This window comes from Grampus griseus, assembly GCF_964374135.1.
Source record: "Grampus griseus genome assembly, chromosome: 6".
NCBI lineage: Eukaryota > Metazoa > Chordata > Mammalia > Artiodactyla > Delphinidae > Grampus > Grampus griseus.
In genome coordinates, this window is record NC_139000.1 from 94,256,439 (window position 1) to 94,280,790 (window position 24,352).

At 43.2% G+C, this 24,352-nt stretch overlaps 1 protein-coding gene across 1 annotated transcript in view; it reads left to right on the top strand.

The window, feature by feature from the left end:
* Window positions 1-3,657: 3,657 nt before the first annotated feature.
* SYK (spleen associated tyrosine kinase) overlaps window positions 3,658-24,352 on the top strand; it is a 94,555-nt gene continuing 73,860 nt past the window's right edge. Inside the window, exon 1 of the mRNA XM_082657288.1 lies at window positions 3,658-3,769. The gene's annotated coding sequence lies outside the window, so the exon portion shown is untranslated. The remainder of the gene's footprint in view (window positions 3,770-24,352) is intronic.

The window sequence follows — 24,352 nt, forward strand, 5'->3', positions numbered from 1 at the left end:
CCTTTCCCCTTTGGTAACCATAAGTTTGCTTTCTATGTGAGTCTGTTTCTGTTTCATAAGTAAGTTCACTTGTGTCATATTTTAGAGTCCACCTATAAGTGATATCCTGTGGTATTTGTCTTTTTCTGTCTGACTTACTTTATTTAGTATGATAATCTCTAGGTCCATCCATGTTGCTGCAAATGGCATTATTTCCTTCTTTTTTATGGCTGAGCAGTATTCCATTGTGTATATATACCACATCTTCTTTTTCTATTCATCTGTTGATGTACATTTAGGTTGCCACCATGTCTTGACTATTGTGAATAGTGCTGCCATGAACACTGGGATGCATGTATCTTTTCAAATTATAGTTTTCTCCAGGTATATGCTCAGGAGTGGAATTGCTGGATCATATGGCAACTCTATTTTTAGTTTTTAAGGAACCTCCATACTGTTTTCCATAGTGGGTGTACCAATTTACATTCCCACCAACAGTGTAGGAGGGTTCCCTTTTTCTCTGTCCCCTCTCTAGCATTTGTTATTTCTAGACTGTTTGATGACAGACATTCTGACCAGTGTGAGGTGGTACCTCATTGTAGTATTGATTTGCATTTCTCTAATAATTAGTGATTCTGAACATCTTTTCATGTGCCTATTGGCCACCGTTATGTGGTAAAGTCACTTTGGAAAACAGTCTGGCAGTTCTTCAAAGTGTTAAACATAGAGTTACCATATAACCCAGCAATTCCACTCTTAGTTTTATATCCAAGAAAAAAATAAAACATATATCCACACGAAAACTTGTATACAGATGTTCATGGCAGGATTATTCATAACAGCCAAATAATATCCACTATCTAGAAAAAAATAAAGAACCTTCCTCCTCTTTCACCCACACCTCCCTTCTACCCCTTCCCAGTAAAAAAAGGAAGGGGGAGAAATAAAAATGTAAGTTACCAATAGTAACCAAGCAAGAAAAGGAGAAGCGCTTAACTGGATGAATTTAGAAAAGTGCTGGCTCATCTACAAAACAGAAGTTTGAGAGTATCACAATGAGGTCATGTCCCCACCTCCCAAAAACTACATCTTGTGAGTCTACAAAATCCTGACAATTCTCTCTCAAATCTTGAGAGAAGAAAAAGGTATAATTACAATCTAAACCATCAATCAAACTTGAAGGTAGAAACTTTTGGGATATGGAAGGTCTTTAAAATACCTACTTCCGCTTCCCTTATCTGGGATTCACATCCCAGTTAGTGGTCAGCTAGAATTCTAACCACATTGGAGGCCACCACTACATGGCTTCTTTTATCAGTGGCAACATACCCACCCCAGGTATTGATAATTAACATAGGGATGTTAAATATGGACTCTCATTGGGGGTATTAGGGCCATTAGAAATATATGATTGCCTAAATTATTTTAAAGACACACTTCACCTGTGGAGTCATATGAACTGTAATGTATCTCCTTGTTAATACGTTTTTTAAAAAATAAATATCTGTGCACAGGAAAAAAATACCTACTTCTGCTTCTCAGGAAACTCCTGAAGATTGTGTTCCACCAAAATGATGGCGTGAACTAAGGGAGAGAAAGCATGGAATACAAAAAACACGGACTCAAAGATTAAAAGAAATGTGAATGGAAGCACAGAGCAGAGCACAGAGCATAAGAAATGAATCCTTGAGAAACAGTAACCACCAGCTGACCAAAATTGTGCCCAAATTTCCAGCCCAGGTTCATATCACCTAGGTGGTCCCAAAACACAAAAGCTGAGAATTTACCTTAAATTGTCCAAACACCAGTTGCACCCTAGGTTTCTGACAGAAGCAAAGGCAAATTCTCTCTGAAAGAAAGTACCTTCTCCCTAGGCCTCAATTAATCTCCACAAATAATTTTTCAAGGACAATGAGTGGATCACATCCAATGTAGCCAAATACACAAGGAAGCCAGGCACCATGAGCAAGAAGCAATGGTAACACTCAGACAACATAAGTGTACATTAAAGACTTCATAAGGTGCAATTAACACAGCAAAACCACATATAAAATATATATTGACTATTTTCAAAGAAATATAAAAATAAAGGACCTCAAGGTACCAGGAGACTTTAAAAAGTAAAGGTGTCAGGAGTCCCTGAGACCCTCTGGGTGCAGGGCTTTGTTAGGAGGGCTTCCAGGACTCGCATGTGATCACAGCTAAGATTTATTTGAATGAAAGATAAAAAGCAAAGTCAGCAAAAGGAAATGGCACATGGGGTGAAGGAAGAAAGGCTGGGAGAAATGTGTTGACTTTTAGGAGGATTCTTTTTCTAGGCATTTGTGTGATGATTTTAACTTTAAAAAAAAGCATACTAATTAACTTTCAAGATGACTCAAAGGTGGGAAGGACTGCAGCAATGCTAAAGGGTGGCTTAGAGATGGATCCAAAACTTCATCTCATCTCCCACTAGCATTCCCTAAGGAAACGTTGTAATCTTAGTAAAAGCAAGACAGATCACCCTCCTGCCCATTTCCAACAATATTGCCAGAGGATCTGCAGCCTCTGTTTAGACAACAATGGATATTTTGTTGGTTATTTGCAGTAAAATTAAGTCCAGTGGTTAACAAATATAACCATAATAAAAATCTTGCACTTGGAATAAAAATTTCGTGGCAAAAATAAATGGAAGAGAATGTCCCAGTGGAAAATGCTGAGGGGCTCCAACCGAGTGTAAATGCTTCCTATCACCTTATTTTTCTCCATGGCAATTATAATCTAACACACTATATATTTTATTTTATTAATTGTATTTCGGTTCAGGTACAGCTTTTTAAAACAGGCACTGTTAGCCACTGTTACCAAGAATGTGAGGGGCTTGCAACTTTTATGGGAAAATTTTAAAGAGGGTTAACAGAAAAAAGGGGGAAGGGGAACCACGTAGGTGTTTTTAAACTATTTTAAAGACTACGGAGAAGGATGAAACTTTAATTAGGATGAAACAGAACCGTTCGTGGGTAAGAAGGACGCAAGTTTAACTCACTGTCAAGAACCTTGTAATAATTAAAGCCCTCAGAAAACTGAATTGTTGGACAGGCTGGTCTCACCCAAAGGTGCGCTATAAAATCTGATGTTCACCTAAGGCAGAAGCCACCTGGCAGGATGACAGGGGCCTTCTGATCACCAGTCAGCAGAAGCGTCTTGGGTTGGTAACTGGGAATACCCGCACAGTGAACAAGATTCTCTTCCCAAGCAATTGCACGGCAAATGAGCGTGCCCCTGATTGCCTGTCGGTCCTTGGAAGGATCAGGCAGCAGGCAGGCCAGGTGGCAAGGGGCTCCTGTTGTTGGCCGCACGCCCTTTTTTGGTATGAGGCCCCCTTGTCCAGGCCTTCTGCGCCCGGGAATTGGCAAGGATCGCCCACCTGGCTCCTCTCTCTTCTCCCCTCCGGCCTCCCGCCTTGTAGGCCAACCCCGCGGGCTGGGTTCCGGCGCGCTCCGGCCGCCGCTGCCCTGCCCTGGGCGCTGGGGGCGCACATGGCACACTGGGCGGTCGCGGCGCAAGGGCTGCGGGGCGGTCCCAGGGCGGTGGAGCGCGGCGGCCTGGAGGAAGCGCGGGGCCTGCCTGGGAGCGTTAAGGAAGTTGCCCAAAATGAGGAAGCGCCATGCACTGGGCGACTGAGGCGACTCCGGCGGCGGGAGCAGCGAGGAGGAGGGGGCTGCTCGGCGCGGCGCCCAGAGCTGCCCCCTAGTTCGCGCCAGTCCGGTTCCCGGAGACCCGCGCCCCGCCCTAGCCTCACCTGATACAGGTAGGTGTGGCCGCTTGCTCTCTCCGCTTGGGCAGTCGGGACGCACCTTTAGGCTTGGGAAGGCGGCGTGGAAGGGGAGAAGGCGCCGAGAGAGGGGAGGATGCGGCCCTTCCTCCTTGGCCCGCGCAAGGTCTGTGCGCCTATGCTAACCCAGACGGGTACGCCTAGGGCCCTCCTGCTTTGATAATCGGAGGGAACATTTGATAAAATTTTTCTATTGAAAACTAGTCAGTTGTGCCAGCTTTTCTCCTAAAACTAGTTAGTGCCTCTTGGGGTCCAGCTTTTGTACGGGGAGCCGGGCCCGTGGGTGGGGGCCTGTGCCGAGAAGCCAAAACTTCAGGTGCTGCCGCGAGCGCAGGAAGTGCGGAAGCGGCTGGGTCCTGGGAGACTTAGCTGGAGTCCGCAGGCACAAGAAACTCCGTGTCGGGGTCTCGGAAAGGACACATTTTCGTTTGGCCATTCACAGAATGCACTGGAAAATTCCACTGTATTTGTCGAAGTGACTCAATGTAGGGATGTTTATATGCCTGCAAAGGTTTTATTCATACTTTTACTACAGAAAGAAAGAGCAGTTGCATAAAACCATGAAAGTTTCTGAACCACTACGAAAATGTAGCATCATTGCCCTTTTTTCCACATTTTCATGGTAAAATAACTTCATCAGCCAGTGAATGACTTGAAGAGCAGTGAAGTTTTGTGTAGTCAAATGTGAATTTGAGTTAAAGATATTTTTGGTCATATTATGGCTTCAAAACCTTAAACCCACCTAAATAACGATACAAAAGCGAATTTTTTTTTTTTTTTTGGTTTGTTTGAATATCAAGAACTAGCAAGACAATCATTGGAGAAGTTAGAGTTTCAGTCTTTTGGCTGTTTGAGGGGCAGTTGCTTGGGAAAGAGAATCTCATTCACGGTGCAGAGTCTTCCCACTCATTAACCCAAGACGTTCCCGACTGGTGATCAAAAGGCCCATGCCATCCTGCCAGGTGGCCTTTGGAAACAGGATTGCAGGTTATTTTAATGAGTTTGCTTGACTTGCCAAAGATTCCCGTTTAACCCAAGTAAAACTGTTGACTGGAGTTGTTCATTTTCTTAAACCCTGGAGGCATTTCAGTGTGTAATTAAGACTTGGAGATGTAATTTAAAGACTTGGAGATTCAAATTGTCACATCTGAATCTTCACGTTAAAAAAGAAAAATCATGGGATGATGGAGAATTCCTGAAAGAAATGGAATTGATTCTAGTATTTGTTTTCTTTGTTTTAGTAAGAACAAGTTCATTGCTGTTACACAGGTGGCATTTTACTTAAATGCAATTTAATTCACTGATGTGCATATCACGTCTCCCTCTCCCTGCAAAAAAAAAAAAAAAAAAAAAAAGGCCAAACAGTGCCTGGATATGTTTGTCTTTGAGGTAAAAGGTTTAAATACTTGTAAAGTATTAGGTATTTTAAGTGAGAAATCTTGTCTACTAAAAATATTTTATCAAATTATTTTGTTCTGTCTGCATTGAACTTTTGATCTGTTTAGGGAAATTTTGCGCTAAAATAGAAACAGTTATATTCTTTGTATTTGGAGTGCTTCAATATGTAGGATTTTGTAAATCATCTTAATAACCAGAATGTTTTTAATGTTTTAAGCCAAGGATAAAAGTGAGGTGTATATTTTAGCTCTTTATCTTTCCTGAGGGATGAAATTGTCAGAAAGATAATTTTATCCCTAGATTTGCACTTCAGAAATAAGTTACCTTAGCCTTCTTTAGGTTCATATTTAGTATTCTAAGTGCAGGTCTGATTTCTCTATTAAACCAAAGACTTCTTAGTAGGACATCACTTAGCACATAGCATATCCATAATCATTATCCAAAACCCTTGTGCCAAGATATGTTTTGGAATTCAGGGTTTTTGAGAATTTAGAATTCAAATTTAGAATCTGAATTTCAGCCTTGAGAAAGGCATTTCTCAGAATTTAGAAAGGTTTGCATACATACTGATGCCATATGTTACACACCACTCCAACACAGCCTGGGCAGCATCCTATAATCCCACATGTTAATATTTCTGCACAAACAGTGTGAAAAGTCTCACTAAGTGGAATAAAGAGAGGCTACAAATAGCCGTGTGTCAATGTCACTAAATGAGGTTCCCTATAAAACTCACCAAAAAACCTTGTTTTTCAGCAGTTTTTGGAGTTAGGGCTATGGGACTGATTCTGTATTAGATTCTGTCAAGCTACCGATTGCTTTTGAAAGCAAATTACATTTCTACTGCCCAACAACTCACACTTTCCAGTAATTAGATGGGTAGTTCCCCCCTTTCCAGGAAGCCTGAAATAGCAAGACTTTCCTGAATTTTCAGTGATAACAATCAAAATACAGATCCTCCAAGTGAGAATACGATGTTTCATCCTTACTGAGAGACTTTCCAACAGCAAAGTTTCTGACAGTCTGATTCTAGAGAAAGAAGGCAGTAGTTACTTAAAGAAGGGCTATTACCACCCTTCACAGCTACATGGCCTTGGAAGAAATACTGTTTCCTGTTCACTTTGCAGCTCATTCTATCTCTGTCTGTTATCTGTACCTAAGAAATGGCCGGGTACTTTGTACAATCTGAGCTAATTTTTGCTTTCTCAGCTTTTCGCCAAATAGATTTTTTTTCCAACGGTTCCCTAACTCACCACCACCCTGCCCCCCAACACTTTCTTCCACTTCTGGATTGATTTAGCTGCAAATGAGTGGAGAGAAAATTAGGAAATTAGGCCTTTGGGTAAGAAATTTTTTAAAAATGTCTGCACACTGAACATTGCTTTTCTTTTACAGCAGTTGAAATCAAAAGGCAGAGTCTTAAAGAGAGATTGGAATTAAATTGTCTGACTTAATTATATCTTACCATCTTACTCTTCTACCTTGGAATTGAACAAGTTGGGTTTTCTTTTTTTTCCACTCAGAAAAAGAGAGTTTTTTTAAACTGAGGAATTGTAGGAAGATTTAAAAAAACTAGGCTGATTGGATTTTAAAGGAAAAATTTATTCATTCATTTTGACTTTATATTAGCAGGAAAGTTTTCTACTAGCTTATAATTTTGTCTGGCAAAATGTTAGCCTGCGTCGGTTTGAATTTTTTTTTTTTTTTACTTTAATAAGAGTTATGTAAGTTTTGCCCTATGAATCCTGAAAGGTGGTTGCATTGGAATCTTAAGTATAGTCAAATTTAGCCACTGCCAAAAATACCAGTAGAAGAAAGAATATTTAGTTTCTATTATAGTGGGTTTAACAACTCAAAAATGACTCTTTCTTGATTCTTTTATTTCTGGGAAACTGTGTATTTGTTTTGGTGGCTGCCAGAGGCTGATGATGGGAAGAGGAAGGTGAGGATGATTTAGAATATTGTTAACACCTCAATTACTAAGGGGGATATACTGAAAGCTTTTATGATGGACAGTATCTGGTAAGCAGCATCCTCTGTCCTGGGAGTACCTGTCTCTGACCCTGGAGTCCTGGCTCCTGAAACTGGAGAAGGCAGTATCCCTTAGTGCTGTGCTGGAGCCCTGGAGGGGAGCACAGATGTGGGAGGACACTGGGCTTGCAGATTGGCATGCTGAGTGTCACATCTTTGATCTGAAGAGAGTCTGGGCAGGCAGCAGGATTGACAGGAGAGTGTAGGGCTGATGTCAGGGTCCGTGAGGCTCAGGCCTGGATACAGTCAATGGGGGGAGTGTGGAAGGAAGGAAGAGGGCCAAGGGCCAAGTGTTAGGAAAAGTCACAATTTAAATATTGGTTTGTTTAGTTATACTCAGAATGGCTACAAAGAGCATTTGAATGTCCAACAGTTAACCTCCTACATTCCCACTCCATCTTTTTGTCTTGGTCAGCCCAACAAGTTATTAAATCTATCCGTTTTCTGTTCAGTTGTCATGGAAATTTTTTGGTGGGACCAGAGTTAATCTTTCTTTTTATTTAATTTCAATTTATAAGAATACCTTCCAATGCTCTAGTACTGCTCCCCAAAAGCAATCTTTTAATCTTTTTAGCTCTTTCTTCTAGAATTTTCTTTCTTATTTCCTGATGTTATGTTCACTTGCACTTTTTTTTTTTTTTTAATGTATCAGTTTTAGACAATGTCTCCTGACTTCCTACTCTGATAAATAAGTGCATGGCAGTCCTAGACTCTTATTACTCAGGATAATCTTTCTACAATTTAGGGTTAAGATGCTATTTGGTGTTTGTTTACCTTGCTGTGGTTATATTTACTGCTAGAGCACAGTATATAATATAGTTCCATTTTCTTTCATTTACTCCATGTTGTTTTTCCTGGTGTAAACTCTTGTTTCATTTTTGTGTTTTCTCAGTTGGTCCTGTACCTGTTACAATTCTCTCCCCAGCTCTCTGACACAAAGCTAAACACCCCCCACTTGACTCAGTTTCCCACTGAGTCAAATATACCAAGCAACCTATCAGTTCCATTTCTCTCTTTTTCTGGAACCCTCCGCCTCCTTATGCCAGTCTGACGGTTTCTTTTCAGTCTTGCTACACACCTATTAATAACTGAAGCATATTTTGGGGAGTTGGTTAGCTAAATATATTTTCTGCAAGTTGCTGCCCTGTATACTTTTTGGAGTCTTAACATAACTCTTATCAACATTCATGTAGCTTTCAAATCCATTGTAAATCCATTGTCATAATTGTTGAAAACATTTTCCCCAAACTTTTGATTTCTATGGATATTTGCTCATTTATATAACTTATTACTTTTTGTAACTTTTGGAACTTTTATAATTTCTCCCGTCAGGACATATTCTGAGTCATGCTTCGTGAAAGATTACTTTTAGCTCCAATTTAGCGGTCAGCAGCTACGTTTTAAATCAGTCTCAGTGTTACCTCTGTATTTGCTCTGACCCTGATGGTTTATTATCTGATTGATGGGAATATGTATTTTCCTGGGACTAGGGAATCCACAGGGCTTTAATCAGATGGCCAGCCTCGATTCCCTGGATTTCTGAAGTGGGTGCTGTGCAATTTTAAATGGTATTCCCGAGGAAGCTTTCCTTGTTGAAGTGAGTGAAATGAGAGACAGAATAAAGTTGAGTAAGCAGGGTAACTGTCGTGGGCTTGTTCAGAGCCGTTGTGCAGGTGTTGTGCATGGTCAGGACATACGTCACTGAACTCTTACACCCCTGTGGTCATAGGATGCATTCATTGGTTCTTGGAGCACCTTGGGGACCAGGACTTCCGAAGTCCACTTTGGGAAACACTGGGTAACCTGCTACCCCTTTACAAGATCCTCGGGCTTTGCTTAGGTGGAGGCAGAATACCTCTTAAATGCTAAGAGTATTCTTTTAAAATTAATTAATTTATTTTTTGGCTGTGTTGGGTCTTCGTTGCTGCGTGTGGGCTCTCTCTAGTTGCAGCGAGCAGGGGCTACTCTTCGTTGCAGTGTGCGGGCTTCTCATTGCGGTGGCTTCTCTTGTTGTGGAGCATGGGCCCTAGAGCGCATGAGCTTCAGTAGTTGTGGCGCTTGGGCTCAGTAGTTGTGGCTCACGGGCTCTAGAGCACAGGCTCAGTAGTTGTGGCGCATGGGCTTAGTTGCTCCCTGGCACGTGGGATCTTCCCAGACCAGGGCTCAAACCCGTGTCCCCTGCATTAGCAGGCAGATTCTTAACCACTGCACCACCAGGGAAGTTCCAAAATGCTAAGAGTATCTGAATCACTTGATTGCCCTAATGCTTCAAAGTCACAGTCACTGAATATTTTTATCAACAGTGGTTGAGAGTAGGGGGGCTGAGGTCCCACTGGGTTCAAATCTCACTGTGTTTTCAAGCTACTGTTTTTAGTTTTTGTAGATGGAAGGATTACAGGGGATTTCACTGTGATGTACGGTGGAGATCATGCATGCAGTGCCCATACCTGGCCTGTGGTTAGAACTGGCATAACTGTCACAGTCTCTCCCAGGTGGGTGGCTCTGGGAGTCTGCGCCTGTAGTCTTGGCTGGAGGCTAATAAGAGCAGTCCCAAATAGGTCACAGATGAGTAAGTACTGTCTCTAAAGTTAGTTTCTCTGGCCTGCAAGATGGGAGAACTTTCTATCATTTTCTTTTTGAAAAGTGTTAAATTGCATAACTGATGTCTAAGTACATATCCATTGGTGAAGAATTCAGATATAACAGGCGACATTGAAGCCCTCCTTAACCACCACCCTCAGCCCCAGCCCATCCCCACTGAGAGAGGGCAACTTGGTGCATATTCTTCTAATCTTTCATCCTGTGCATTCATGCATGTGTATATATGTGTGTATTTTTAGACGATGTAGTGGTGGTGGTGGTGGTGGGGTGTGTGTGTGTGTGTGTGTGTGTGTGTGTGTGTGTGTGCCTTCTTAATACCAATATCATCCTGCAACTTTCTTTTTTGAATCAACAGTATTGGGGGAGCCCTTCCTATCAGTGATCATCGTGCTTTATTCCAGGGTGAAAAATGATTGTTTATTGCTAGACATTTAGGACTTTTTTCTAATTTTTGATACTGTAAACAAAGCTGCAGGGAATGCACTTTTTCTTTCATTCTTTCCTTCTGTTTTACCTTTTTCATTGCATTTCATGGAACTGACAGGTTAATTACTTTCTTAAGAAAGATCTTCAGCCCTGTCCATCCTGTTATTCAGGGCATCTATTGAGTCATTTATATTTTAGCAAGCACCGAAGGTAGTTAATTATTTATTTTTTAAGTGATACATTAGGCTCTTGCCTAATACTCGTTTTTTTTTTTTTTTCTAATATTTGTTTTTATTACTGGTTCCAGCGTAGATGTTCTCTTCTTGCTCCATGACCTCTGTCTTCTTTGGCACCTATTCATCTGTTTGCCCATTGGGTGCCTTCCTTTGTGCGGTTAGCTTTCCTGATGTGCTTGGTACTTCTAGGATGTATGCTGGTCTTGTTTTTGAGGTGCCCTACAAGTTAGTCTTTTAATGCTGTGTGTGTTGCATGGCCCTCTTGTAACCTGTCCCCCATGAGATGTGAGGAAGGTGAGACGTGAGCAGGGCAGGACGAGCCAGTAACCAATGGGGGGGTCGGTGCAGGTGCTCTCTGTTCTTCATGGATGTGGCCATACCCTGCTTCTTCAAATGCACGTCTTTCCTACAGAGGGACTCCTGTTGCTCTTAAGGGTGCCAGCAGCTGAGGAGTTGGAGAGGGCTTGGCTGCCTGCCTGCTTCCCGCTCTGCTTCTCCCTCACCCCATCCCACCCAGGCTTTGTCATTTGCAAGGCACCACACCCTTGGCTCTTCACAGCCATCCCCAGCTGCCTGCACTTAGGCTGTGGTTTCTCTCTTCAGTTTGAGCCCATCTCGCTCTGCTTCCTTCAACGATAGCAGTAGTTTCCAGCCCACTAGTAATATGCCTCCTTTGCTCCCCAGCGTGGTTATGGATTTATCTTCTATGTTATTTTCAATGCTGTTTCTTTTCTTTCTCTGCATTTATAGCTGCTGTATTTACTTGAAGGGCAAGTCCACCACTTCCTTTTTTCCTTTCTTTTTTTTTTAGCAACACCAATCAGCTGATGGTCATAGCTGTGAAGGAAGTGACAGGGAGGAGGGAGAGGAGCTCTCTAGAGCAGGCATGAATGGCAGGCTTGGGGCTTCTTTGGTCTTCACTGTTGCCCTGAGAGCTGGGCCAGCCATCCTGTAGCTTAGGCAGGAAGTGTGTCCAAGGAGAGGGCTGCAGTGGTCAAGTCTGTACTGATTATTAGGAAATTGCTAGTCCCAAATCATAAGTTTCTTAGAAACATGTTTAAGGACACCAGAGATATTAGAGGGCGAAAGGATCTTGGAGAATGTCTAATTCAACCTGCTGGTAAGCAGTGAGGCCCAGAAAGGTAAAGTGACTTTCACTTATCCAGCTGCTAAGTGATGGTGCTGTGATTCGAAGCCGAAAACCCAGGTGTTTCTAATCCAGAACAAGAATTCCTATCCACTACTCCAATGAGGAGCAAAACGGGACCTGCCATCATGCCTGGTGGTGAGAAGATTTCAAGTCCTATCAGTGGAGACAGGAGCCTGAGAAGGCAGCCGGAGGGCATAAGCCCAGTTTGACGTGTCGATTCACTCTTTTACCAGGAGTTTTAGAAAACTTATTATTATCTTTATAGCTTTGTGTTGAGAAATTAAGCAAATTCAGTAGGAATTGGACAAAAAAATCCTGAATCAATGACAGGTTAATATGAGAATATCTGATGTTTTTGCATACGTCTCCTTCCAACACAGATTGAGCTGACTTTCAAATTTACCACCCAAAGGGCACTAAAGTAATGTGAGAAGCTGGTTTAAAAGGACGCACCAAGCCTTTGTCTGCACATCAGGCCTGCATCTCTGTGGCTGTCCCCACACAGGACAGAATTGCTACTCTCTGCACACATTACTGTCCCTAGAGTTGGGGAGGGGACATACATGGGGTCCTGAAGGTTGGAATGGAGGAGATAAAGGAAAATTTCAAAAGTAGTTCTATTCCATGGTGGAAACACTTGTGATGCAGGTGGGATTTCAGTGGCTCAGTGAAAGAAAGGCAGCTTGACAACTGCAAAAAAAGATGCCTTCTAGAATGAAGATAGAAAAGTCATGTATGATTTCCCCGAAGGAGCCAATACCTGCAAAGATGTGTGCACGATATTCTTTCTAGATTATCCCTTCTAAGAAAACTCTGGGAACTGTCAGTATCCATTAATAGAGGAATGGTGTATTAGTTTGCTAGGGTCGCTGGAACAAAGTACCACAGACATTTATCATGTCACAGTCCTGGAGGCTGGAAGTCTGAGATCAAGGTGGGCAGGGTTGGTTTCTCCTGAGGCCTCTGTCTTTGGCTTGTGGACATCATCTTCTCTCTGTATCTTCACATCTTCTTCCCTCTATTGCATGTGTCTGTGTCCTAATTTACCCTTTTTATAAGGACATCAATCATAGGGGATTAGGGCCTACCCTAATGACCTCATTTTAACTTACCCCTGTAAAGACCCTATTTCCAAGAAAAGTCCCATTCTGAGGTACTGGGGGTCTGGACTTCAACATATGAATTTGGGAGGGGAAACAGTTCCTCCCACAGCAGGTGGTTAAGTGGAGCCTGGTCTCTCCTCCCAAGTGGCCTTGCTGTGCTGCCATTGAGAGCACAAGAGAGCTCTCCGGTATCATGATGGAGAGATTTCTAAGCCAGCTGAAGTGAGCTTTGTGCACAGATGGTTATGGAACATGATGTACGTGGACACCACACACAAAACTAAGCAAATTAAAATGCTCAAGAAACAATTGTCCTTCCACCTTAGATTAGCATTATTTTTAAGAAGAGAAACCTATGAGACCCAGAGAAAAAAATGAAACATAAGAATGATGAGGAGAGACAAATTCTGTAAGATCTTAAGGCAAAACTGCAATGGAAAATGGGGCAACAGACACAAATTTCACATGGAAATTAGTGCAAAGCAAGGGTGGCCTTTCCCATCAGTCAGGAAATGGAGCATGGGTTATCAATTAATGGTCTTGGGAAAACCAGCTGATAATTTGGGAAAAATAAAGCTTTGCTCTGTATACCAAAATAAGTTCCGAATTTAACAAAGAATAAAAATATAACAGTGCAATCATAAAAGTGCTAGAAGAAAACAGGTGAGTTTTAAAATAATTGTGGAGTGAAGGCCTTTATAAATATGGTAGGAAATATGGAGCCATAATAGAAAACAGTTGATAAGTATGGTTTTCTAAAATTGTAAGCAAGTCCTTATACAAATGAAAAATATATATAAATAAGTGAGGGAAGAAACCTATAAAATGTATTTATTTTCAAGGTCTGTGGTGAAGGACCAGTAGCCTTCATATGCAGTGAGTTCTTTCAAATCAATGAGAAAAATAAACACACTCCAATACAAAGATCAGTCAAGGACGCGAACAGGCAACTCAAAATGTAAATGAACCGAAAGCACACAAATATGCTTTGCCTCTGTGTAATCTTGCATTGATTTAAGGGTTTGCTGTGTGGTGAGGTGTGGGGAAAAGAGACACTCCCACAGGTCAGCACCAGCAGGGCAGTTGGGTAACGTCTTCTGAAATGTAAAGCGCACATGTGTTTTGATTCAACAATTTCACTTTTAGGAACTTATTGCACACATAACTTAACAAAGGTGGGGAAATATATGTGCATACAGTAATTCATTGCAACATTTTATTTTGTAATAGCAAAGAAAGAAGGAAGGAAGGAAGGAAAGAAGGAAGGAAGGGGGGAGAGACAGAGAGAGAGAGAGAAAGAAAATAAAGAAAGAAAGAGAAAAGGAAGGGAAATATGTATCATGCCTGGTTAAATAAACTATGGTATATCCATGCATTGGAATCATATGTGGCCTTTTTAAACATGTGGAATCTTGTAGACCAAAAAATAAAGATGTCCAAGTTATATTCAGTGAAACAGCAAAATGTAATATATTGCTATATTTTTAAAAACACATGCATGCACATAGCCATGTAGGCTCTATTGGAATGTTATTTACTACATATAGATGCAAGTCTGCCTATACCGATGTGTGTGTGTAAATATGCAGAGAGATCCAGAAGCAAAGTTACCAAACTGTGAGTAGCAGTTGTCTGGGGAAGGCAGTAAGGGAATTGGTTTTGAGAAAAAAAGTGCAATGTACATTTTTACTCTGCATACAGATGTTTGCAGTGATCATGATAAAATGAGGTTTGCTTGGGGGTCTGGGGGCTAAGTAGGATGAGACCAGGAAAAGAACTAATTCAGCAACACAGCATCAGTCATGGCTGTTGGGACCATTCTGTCTCCAAACAAGGCATTAGGCTTGGAGAGGTTGGGTGGTTTGCCCAGAGTTATACAGTCGAGGTTCTCAAGTGTGCCTGTGCACAGCCGTCACCCGAGCTTGTCTGGCCCACTGATGCCCAGCTTGCCTCCAAAGTTTCTGATGTGGTCTAATGTGTGACCTGCCTTTGGAAATTCATGATTAAGGCCTCCCCACCAAGTACAGCAGCCAAGGTTGAGTACCACTGGTTTAGAATGAGTTAATGGGATTGTATAGCACACAGGCACATCCTTCAAGCCTAATGCAATTTCCACCAAATTTGAATGTATTGGTACACTGGGTATAGTGGCAGCTGTGTGTGCCTTTGACTGTAGAGACTTTGGGCATATTAGCTGGTGCATCCCCACTTTGTGTGTGTATGTGTGTGTGTGTGTGTGTGTGTGTGAGAGAGAGAGAGAGAGAGAGAGAGAGAGAGAGAGAGAAAGAGAGAGAGAGAGAGGGAGAGAGAGAGAGACTGAGAGAAGGAGAATGATTGAGAGAGAGAACTCACATGTTTCTATGATGCAAACACTCCATTCCTTGGGAACGTGGATTCATAAAGTCTGGAGGCCTGTGGCAGTTACAGAGGCAGGCATTTGAGGGAGGATGTCAGCGTGTTCTCAGCACACTGCTATGAGACTTGTGGGAGGTGAGCGCGTTGAAACAATTCTCAGAGAAAGAATGTGCGCACTGGTCTGATAGAAAAGCCACCAGTAACATTTTCTACCCAAGATAAACTGAATGATTTCCATCTCTCAGATTAGTTCTTAGTGTGACTCCAAGTCCACTGTACTTATCTTCTGTCATCTGCCTGTTTCATGTGAGATGGTTTTTCTCAAGAGAAGGACGTGAATGAACAGTCTCGCTGTGGGTGGAGAGCCAGGGCCTGGGTTTCTTGGTGTCTGTGACTTCTGGGCCTCGAAGCCTGCAGCAGATGGTGACAGAGGGGCCGCTCCCGCTATGGGCCATTTGGGGACAGTCTGTGGCTGGGCCTCCCGGTACTGACCCTGTCCGTCCAAGCACACACGTGGGAGCACCATGCAGCACTCACATGGGGAGACCCTGGGGCTCACCAAGGGCACCCACATCTATATTTTGTAATAAAACTTCTAGGACTGTAACCCATAAACATCCAGTTCTGAAAGCCCCTCTGGGGGCAGTGTGGGTGGCGGAAGCAGACCAGGCACACACCTCTGATGCTGTTACTGACCAGGATTCTTGGCCTCCTTAAGCAAAAGAAATTGATCAGAGGCCAGACAAGAAATTCAGGCAAGGCTTTATTGGGGCCCCTGCTGCAGCAAGGGGGAGCGGGAACAAGTTAACAGGTTCCCTTGCTTGCTCCCTGACGTGGGGGGGTGAGATGTTTCCTTATATGGGGTGACGGTAGGGGTAGGTCCGGGGGGTCAGGCCAGAGGGGTGACTTAGGTGGTCTGCCCACCCCTTTGATGGTGCTGAGTGCAGGGGGCATGCGCAGTACCTTGCTTTTGCTCCTGATCCCCTGCTTTTGCTCCTGGCTCTTCAGAAGTGGCAGTTGGGGCTTCTTTGGTCTTTTTTGTACCTTCTTGTCCATAATTTGCCCCAACTGTACATGCACATGGTTATTTTTAGTCTCATAGTTTCTTTGTATTTTGTTCCTGGAGGAGACGTTTGTCCAGGTGTGAACATTGCAGCAACGGGTCCCAGGTGTCGGGTCCCAGGTCCCGGGTCCCAGCCTGTCTCAATTCATCCTTCCTTGAAACTCCTTCAGCTCTGGCCACCTCATCTTCAAAACTAGGCCAGAAAGACCTGCCCCTGGGTGGTTGTGGCACCCAGAGACCCACTGTGCAGAGTGCCCATCAGAATGGCTTGCAAAGAGGTGCCCTGCAGAGCAGTCGTATTTGGGTACAGGAAGTCAAGGAGCTACGTAGCCTCTGGTTACCTGGGGATTGAAAAGGGGGTCTTCTGGGGACAAAACAATATTAGAAGACTTTATGGGAAGGTCACAGAAAGAGTGGCTCTGGCCCAAGTGTCATTTGACTCTGAAGCAAATGAGTGTCTATTCCCTGGCAGTACACCTGGGAACCCTCCTGGGTTTTAACAGGCAGCCCTTAGGGAGCGTGCTCTCCTGTCCCCAGTGATTGGACAAGGATACCTTGCTCAGGGGTTCCTGGCAGCACTCTCACCTGAAGTGCTAAAATGCTGTGTAACGTTATTTTGGCCCTTGTCATATATTTTTACAACATCCGTTTGGAGACCATGCTGTGGACATTTTTGTGAGCTCTGTGCTCCCAGCATGGGGCCCACTGTGCATGTGTAGGTGCTCTTAAAGTCCCCTCCTTACATTTCAATATGTCACATAGGATTTGGATACAGTAAGCTAGATATTTGGAGTAAAATGTGTCTCTCGTTAATAGAAAGAAAACCTACAGCCCCAAGCTTGGCCCAAGTAGGAGAAACATCTGGAAGGGAGAAGTGTCTGGACCATACAGCTTGTTCCTCAGGGTGAATTTATAATATTCCCTTTGTCGACCTGCAATCCCATCACTTTGGTCCCAGGGAGGTGCTGCCTGCTGCTCCACCTCGGACACCTAGCCCAGGTGAGGACAGATGGCCTCTCTCCAGCTTCCCTGGCAAGGACCTAGAACTGTGCTGTTCAGAACATTGCCACCAGCCACATGTGGCCATTTACATTTCAAATACTTAAACTGAAATAAAATGTAAAAATCAGTTCTCAGTCACAATGGCCACATTTCAGGGGCCACTAGCCACATGTGGCTGGTGGCTCTGTGTGGGACAAAGTAGAACAAACATCTCCATCATTGCAGTACGGTTTTGGGGACAGATTAACTACTCTGTGTTACACCTGAGCCCCACGCGATTCTTCCTGGGGAGTCAGGAGACACAAGCTTCTACCCCCTCCCACGTTTCCTAGCCCTTGGTACCACTGCGTGTGGACGATGCATCATTACACTTTTCCATGTGTGGACCCCGGTTGTCTCCCATTTCCTTAAGAGGCTCTGACCCTGGAAGGTGGTGGTGGCATCAGAATGCCCACATCCTTCAGATGATACCCCAAGTCTTGTCCACAGGATCTGGCCTGGCTCTTTCATCCTCAAGACAGTGACAGTCTCCTACTCACCACAACAGCTTCCACCAACACAGATACACAGCACACACCTACACGTGTGTGCACACGCACATGCAAACAAACCATGGCAGTCTGGGTAAGTGAGAGGTTACTTACTAATGAGTAACATAGGAAGGGAAATGGTTCCCAGTTGTTTTCTTGGAGCGGTCTAGTGGGAACCCAGCCTTGGAGAATAGTAGGCTGCGGTTAAGCACCCTTTGATTCAGTATAGTTTCTGAAAGAATAAACTAGTTTTTTGTTCAAGAGGATTTAGAGGTAATGGAAAGAACTTTAGTACTGACTAATTTCTGTGCAGTAAAAAAAAAAAAAAATCCAATGTCATTTTCTCAAAATATTTGGAATCCAAGGTTCTGTCCACTTTAAAATGAAGATTTGAAGAGAGAGTGTGCTCCTCGTCAAGACAAAATGAGGAAAATGCAGTGCTTACCACGTGACCATGTTCTGTTCTTGCAAATACAAGAAAACAAGACTCATTTCTGGAATGTGCATTTGAGAACTCCGAGGGCAGTGGCAGGGGTGAGGTGGGCTGAGACGCAGGTCATTCTGTTAGAGGCAGCACCCGAGGAGCCTGCAATGGGGAGGGGACAGGTGGAGGGGCCCACCGCAGGCAGGGAGACCCACTCCACCTGGGCGCCTGCCCCGTCCACTAGGCTCCATCTCTGCCTCATTCTCATCCTGGGTGGCGGGGGAGAGATGTGCCATTTGCCTGTCTCTGGAATTCCTGTGCTGCTCAGTTTCAGGAGAGATAAAACACCACAAGAGAAGCGGTTGGAAGGGTTTGCGAATTATAGAACTTCCTTTCATGATTCAGCCCGACATCAGGAAGTGGAGCAATACGTATGCTATTCCCAAGCTGACTTCATGCCCTGGCCAATACGCATGCGTGATGGGCGAGGCGAGCACGGGCAAGATTCTTTTACCTGAATTACTGTGTTAGCAAAATAAGTACGTCTCAAAATCAGTGTGTGTGAGGAGGTTTTATTGAACTGAAAGTGGTTTCCTGAATGATGCCTTTCCTGTTTCTCCTTTAGAATTCTATGTAAAACTTTGAATTTTTTACTCTGCCCATCTTCCTCCATTCCATAACCCGTGCCGCTGCTCACTTCAGTGGTCAGCTCTGTTTGGATCAGTTTTGAACCTTCCATACAGAGGCAGTAATTCTAGAGCAGTGATTCTCAGTCCTGGCTGCTCATGAGAATCACCCAGAGAACTTAAAAAAAAAAAAAAAAAAATTAGTGCTGTCGGGGCCCCAGCCCTGGAGGTTCTGAGTTAGTTTGGGCTAGGACCCTCTCACCAGTACTTCAAGTACCCTGGTGGTTGTCACCTGCAGCCAGGGTAGAGAATCACTGCTCTGGCCTAGAGCTTTGCTCTTGAACTTGCTGTTGAAAGCACTCTTCTGTGATTTTATGTGCATACCCAACACCTGGGGCAGCAGCCCAGGCCCTCAGACTTAGACACCCTAGGCTGCTGTGGGCCCCGAGTCTGCACAGATAAGAAGCATCTGGAGTGATTTTGAAGCCATCTTGGAGGTGTAATGGGCCTGCTTGGCCTTTGGACTCTTGGCAGAAGCGTTAAAGCCTTGCTACTTTTCACAATCCTCTTAGTCCATGTCCTGAAGTTGTGCTGCTTGTAGCCAGCCCTTAGCCCAGCTGGACCTTTTGTCTCTGGGCTGGACACTCTTGCCTCCTCTGGGGACCTCAGCCCTCTCTATGCTGGCTGGGAACATGGCCCAGGAGAAGTCTGAAGCCCAGTACTTTCCTTCCCTTTATAGGATCCTGGATAAGAGAATCCAGGAGAAAAGTCCTCTTTTATTTCTGGAAATTTACTTTATGACTCTAAACATCTCTTCCACTCCTTTATTTAAATTCTCTACTTCAGGAACGTCCATCTTGCATATTTTAGATCTCCTTTGTCCTTCTAGTCCTTTTCTGTTGAATTCTTTCACTCTTTGTTCATCTTCATTTCATTTTTCTCAGGCTACTCCATCCTGTCCACCACCTTCTTCACAGTGTTAATGTCTGCTCTCTTTTTGCTGTTTGAAATAATAGCCATCATTTCTTTCCTGCATTTTCCTCTGATCTCCAGCTTATTTCCCATGACTTTTCTTGCCTTCCCGTCTCATCCCCTGCCTTTCATGTCTCCATTTAGAGCTACTGTTTTTAACAGTGACTCTTCTGTGAAGTCCTTTGATTCCATGGCTATATGTGTGGTTGTGATTTCATCTGCCCCTTGGGAAGATTTTCTGGCCAATGTTCTTTGTGTGCTATTTGTTTCTCTTGTTGCTTCTCTCCTTTTATTCTTTTAGTGTAATTGTACAGATCCAGGGTAGGTTCCTCATCTTGGAAATGAATCATGTCAGGGAGCGGCCCAGCATGTGTTCTAGCCTAACAGAATATCTTCCTCATTTTAAGTAATGCTGTGTGTGTGTGTGTGTGTGTGTGTGTGTGTGTGAGAGAGAGTGTGTGTGAGAGAGAGAGAGAGAGAGAGAGAGAGAGAGAGAGAGAGAGAGAGAGTGGGGGGGAGAGAAAGAAAGAAAAAGAAAGAGAAAGAAAGGAAAGGAAGGAAGGAAGGAAGGAAAGAAATGAAAGAAAAGAAAGAAAGAAAGAAAGAGAAAGAAAGAAAGAAAGAAAGAAGGAAAGAAAGAAGAAAGAAAGAAAGAAAGAAAGAAAGAAAGAAAGAAAGAAAAGGAAGGAAGAATTGCTTAAACCTTTACTTCTTCCCATGGAGGCTGCTAGCCATTCAGAATCTCCTCTCCACCCCTGGGCGGTGGCTGGCTTCCTCCTGCTCTATAGAAGCTACACATCTGCAGGCTTTGAGGTCTGCAGCAGCACCTCCGCTTCCTTGACCATCTTCCCTAAAAGTCTTCATGCTCCCAGGACAAGCCTTTGCTGCATTTTGTTGTTCCTCTTGGGTTGTTGCTCCGGGTGAGAGCGGTCTACTACTTCCATGACATTTCTCTTTCTTGTTCTTTTTGGGGGGTGATTTTAGAGAGAAGGGGGTTGTGACATCTTTACTCGGTCAACATCCAGGCTATCTGATATTTTGACATTCATCATACAGGACAACTTTAGCGTGTTTGGCATTTTTGTCAAACAACTAAGTTTCTACAGGAACAGTTAAGAACAAACAAACAGAAAACTTCAGAATGACCACAAAAGTTCACGTGGCACTCTTTGCTTCTGCCAGCCTCTCTGATCTACCTGGCCAACTGGGGCCGTTTTATTGGCTGGTTTCTTGATCTGTTCATTACGTTGATTCACTGGCCACCTTCCATGAGCCAGGGATGGTGGCAGGTGTTGAGGCTACAGCTGTAACCAATATCCTTCTCTGCACTCAAGGTGTTTACAGTCAAGTTGAAAGAAAGAGCAGGCCCAGCACCAGGACTTAATCAGACGTAACCTCATTTATTCTTCACAATAACCATTTAAAAAGTTCAGAAAAGAGCAATAACACTCATAATTAACAAACACTGCCAGTTTACCATTTTTGCCTTTATTTCTTCTAAAGAAAGAACATCCCAAATCAAGTAGAACCCTTTTTATGGAGAGTAACTTGCTCAAGGCTGGAGAGCTGGTGAGCAGCAGGCCCCTCTAGGTACAAAGTCTGTTTATTCTTTTATTTACTTTGCTGCATTGCCTCGTGTACGAGGCATTGATTGTGCCGTGTTAGCTGTGCGGCTCATCTACAGCAAATATCAACACGTATGATAGTAAACCAGACGGATTTTTCTTATGCAATGGACTGATTTTTAGTAAATGTAAATAAAGCCTACATTTTTGAGAGTGCCAAGAAACATCTTGTTAGAGAGCGAAGCAAAGAAAGGGAAAGGTGGTTATCAGAAGCTGAGATGAATTGAGATGTGAAATTTCCAAATGTTAGTATCCCTTTACCCTTGTGTTGATTTTTACAGTAACTCATACTTTTTCATCTAGCTTGTGACCATTGAGGCCCCTTGTGAATATTCTAGAAGTCACTCAAAATGGATAAAGAATGAATCTAAGACTTATATTTAGCATTCTGCAGGTTCCATATTTGCAAATTCACCTACTCACCAAAATTTATTTGTAACCCCCAAATCAGTACCCATGGTGCTTTTGTAGTCCTTTGTGGACATGTGCAGAGCAGCAAACTACTTGAGTCACCCTACATGCGTGTTCCTAGCTGAGGCTGAACAAGGTGAAGCTCTGCCTTCTAGCTTCAGCTCATCCTATAAACAGTGTCATTTTGGGGGTCAATTGAGTGGTACATTTTAATTTTTGTGCTTTTTGTTGGTGATTTTGCTGTTTAAAATGGCACAGTGCTGGGGATTCCCTGGTGGCGCAGTGGTTGAGAGTCCCCCTGCCGATGCAGGGGACACGGGTTCGTGCCCCGGTCCGGGAAGATCCCACATGCCGCGGAGCGGCTGGGCCCGTGAGCCACGGCCGCAGAGCCTGCGCGTCCGGAGCCTGTGCTCCGCAACGGGAGAGACCACAACAGTGAGAGGCCCGCGTACTGCAAAAAAAAATTAATTAATTAATTAAAAAAAAAAATGGCACAGTGCTGAAGTGCTGTCTGGTGTCCTAAGCACAGGAAGGCTGTGTTGTACCTTACGGGTAAAATACATGTGTTAGATAAGCTTCATTTAGGCATGAATTATGGAGCTTTTGCTGTGAGTTCAGTGGTAATGAATCAACAGTATATATTAAATAAGGTATCTTTAAACAGAAGCACGCATAAAACAAGGTTATGTATTGATTGGTTGACAAAAATGTGACCTTAGGCTCTTTGGAACCTAGCTGTGTATTTCCCTTAGGAGCAAGGGTTCAATATTTGCTAATTCAGTGTTTGTGGCAATATTATAAAACATAATTATCACAAATAATGAGAAATGACTGTATTTTATTATTTTTTTGGTACAAATCAGGGAAATGATTTTTAACACCCAGTTAGATGTGACTGTTTTTATGAGACATATCTTTGAAAGAAAAGAACTATTTTAAAATCCAGTGAAAATCTCTTTGCCTTGCATTTTGTATTAGTTAATTAAATTAGCAGGTTCTTCTTGAGCTTCTACTGTGTGCCTGGCACTGTTCTGGTACCAGGAGGACATCGGTGAACAGGTCCAGAGGTCAGATCACAATCATCAGGATTAAAAGTCCTGACACTTCATCAACATGATTTTTGTTTAAATTTGGTAACAACCCTAGTGAGTTCTCAAAACAAGAGTCTGATTCTCACACGAGTGTTTTCTTATGAAAGAATAGTTTTTCATAGCAGTATTTTTAAGTAAATATCTTTCTCATAACCAGGGACTGATTTTATGGCAAGTTCCCTCCCAGCTGCACAGTTGGAGGCTCGTGATGAAATGCTGTAAAACACACACACCAGAAAGTCCTCGTGGCTCCCAGTATTCAGACCCCTAGGTCATCACAGGTCATATTGGCACTGGCTGACTCAGAAGGTTGTCAGGCAGAAACTGCTCTGTGCAGCAGGGCGACGGCAGGCATTTCCCTCCAGTGGGGTCTTTACTGCATCATACAGCTCAGGTGTAAAGAGCCAGGTCCACACCCGGAGCATGCCCAGGAAGCCAGCTATCTCTTTGAACAACACTCAAGACAGCCTAAAGGTCCCACTGGAAACAGGCCAAACCTTTGGTTTTTATTAGATATTTATAGTTCCTCCAGTCCAGATGCAATTTATAAAATTAAATGCTAATTAGCACGAGCAAAAGTGGTGTTGCCTAAATAGGTGGGCACCACATAGCCAATGGGAGAAGGGCATCCTCTGGTGGGGCAGAGCCTGTTCTTTAGGTGGGAGATGTTGAACCCAAGCAATTCTTGTGATAAAGGTCATATGCTCCTTGGAGGATAAAATGTTGGTCATTTTAGCAGTTGGAGGTTTCTGGGAACAAAATACTTTCAATGATGTCATAATAGAGAATGTTTTTTGTTTAAGGCTCTATGTTTTCAAAGTTTCTTGCACCTTATTCTTGATCCTCTCTATCACTTTATGTGCTAGGAGTGTGTTTGTGTCTAGGGTGTGTGGTCATCCCCACTTTTTCCACTAAGATCCGTAAAATACAGAGCGTCTTTGCTGATCATCATTGCCCAGGGCTGCAGTTGATGTGCCTGAACATAATCATGGGCCCTCGTGTAGTCAGAGTGGTGGCTGATGGCGACAGGCTTCAAATTTGTCTTTAAAGCCCATATTATGGAACGTAAGTTTTATGCTCATTTTTTAATCTTTTTGCATGAAAAAAAGCTTACATTTTTATCATGAATATTTTCTCATATGCAGACACATGGAGAAAAGAGTGTAATGATCATGTGTATACTCATGACTTAGTTGTGGTAATATTTTTCCATATTTTTTTTTCTGAAGTGCATTCCAAGTAAACTACAGATATTATAAAATTTCACCTCTAAACACTTTGATGTTCCTTTCTGAAAAAAGGCATGATATCCCCCCTAACACAATTAGCATTAGGTGACATTTGTAATTATGGCATCACCCTAGCTGCAGAACCACAGAGACAGGTGAAGAGGAATGTGTGAACACACCATCCTGGGAGTGATTGGATAAGAAAATCTACGTAAGGAGGTCATTTCCAATAGTGAAGGTGTGCACTTAGTCGTCACCCTGCCTGCCACTAGGACACTTATCCTCA